Raw genomic sequence first — 1,502 nt, 5'->3', positions numbered from 1 at the left:
GTGAGCCAAGTGGAGTAGAATGTAACCACTGTTAAACTGGTTTGGAGCGCTGCATGTGAGAGTGAACGAAATTTATTATTCAATAAATGCTACAAACTATCAAACATTTGCTCATGTAAGCCCATCGGAGTCAAGTATTAAGACGCAACTTACTGCCCATTCATCTGCATCTCTTAGCCGAACCGAAGTCTCCAACAAAAGGAGACGTAGTTGGAATCCCATCCTTAGACCAGAAATGCTTTACACTTACAGATCGTGGTGCATTTGTAAGTGTTTCATTAGCACATCAGCCTATGAGCTTACACGTTCTTAGCGTACTAAACGTCTTCTTTTCCATATGGAGTAGTAAGTTATGTGGGCGATTCAACATTTCACTCACAAGCTTGTTACCATAAAGGTGAACAGGGGAAAGTAAGACAATTGTCTTAATGATTTTGTAGGTGCATTATACTTTGGACACAGTTATTAGTGTTGGTATGGGAGTTGTAGAAGGTGGTAAAGTTAGGCGGAATTGTGAAGATAAGTGTCTTTTTCCCTCTTGGTCAAAGTGAACGAGGTGTGAGAACTATAGCGTCAGCAGTCACGTGATGGATTAGGCACTACCACCTGGGGTAGCAGTGAGTGACACATTAGGTTTCTAGTCCCTGCGATTTCAAAAGCATTCCAGTATGAGCAAACGCAAGGACCCAATTACAGTAGTTACATACGGCGTACACAAGACAATGATTCGAATGCAATGTCATAACTTCTGGGAGCCATTCTAAGGAACCATAAGTTGAGTAGAAGCGAGAAATTGGGCGGTGTGCTAGCTGGGATAGATGCGATGCTGTGGAGTTGGGCTAGAAACTACCGCTACTGGAATTAGCCCTAGCACATATAAGGCTTCTTTTCAGCTGACTAAACCATCCAATGGCTATTTAATGTGTTATTGTAGGCAAAAACGTGGGGCAGGCTAATAGGCAGAGGTTGAAAATGTAAATCGACACCATTTCTATGCTAAATAGGTGAGTATTTTGGACGATTCTGTTTTCCTTCCTACTGACTGATGTTGCCACTGATGATATTGGCAATGAAATGCAGGCATGGTGTTAACAAAGGCAAGAGAGAATGCTGGCTGACCATCGTGACAACCACATCATCAACTATGACTTACTGCTGGTCTTTGTGTCATTTTTCGTGCTGTCGACTGCTACGCAGATGAGCAGATGCAGAAAATTTCACGCCGCAGCATTGCTTGCCACCAATGTTGTGCTCTTGTGTGGCCTTTGTTGTTCACCACCCTAAGGCATGCAGTCGGTATGTCTAGCAAAATCTGATAGCTCTAACTTAGAAATTTTCTCTCCGCCTGTACATTTAAATCGCACTGAACAAACATGCCAAATGGTTTCAATGAAAGCATTCATTGCTTTATTCGCTTTATGGATGGACAAAATGCGAATTGCAAAGAGGTAATGAAAGAGCAATTGAGCGTTCTGTTTCCTTTCTTTTACGAGCTACCATTG

The sequence above is a fragment of the Echinococcus granulosus genome (genome assembly GCF_000524195.1).
Source record: "Echinococcus granulosus chromosome Unknown EG_S00196, whole genome shotgun sequence".
NCBI classification, from domain to species: domain Eukaryota; kingdom Metazoa; phylum Platyhelminthes; class Cestoda; order Cyclophyllidea; family Taeniidae; genus Echinococcus; species Echinococcus granulosus.
This window is presented reverse-complemented; position numbering follows the sequence as displayed.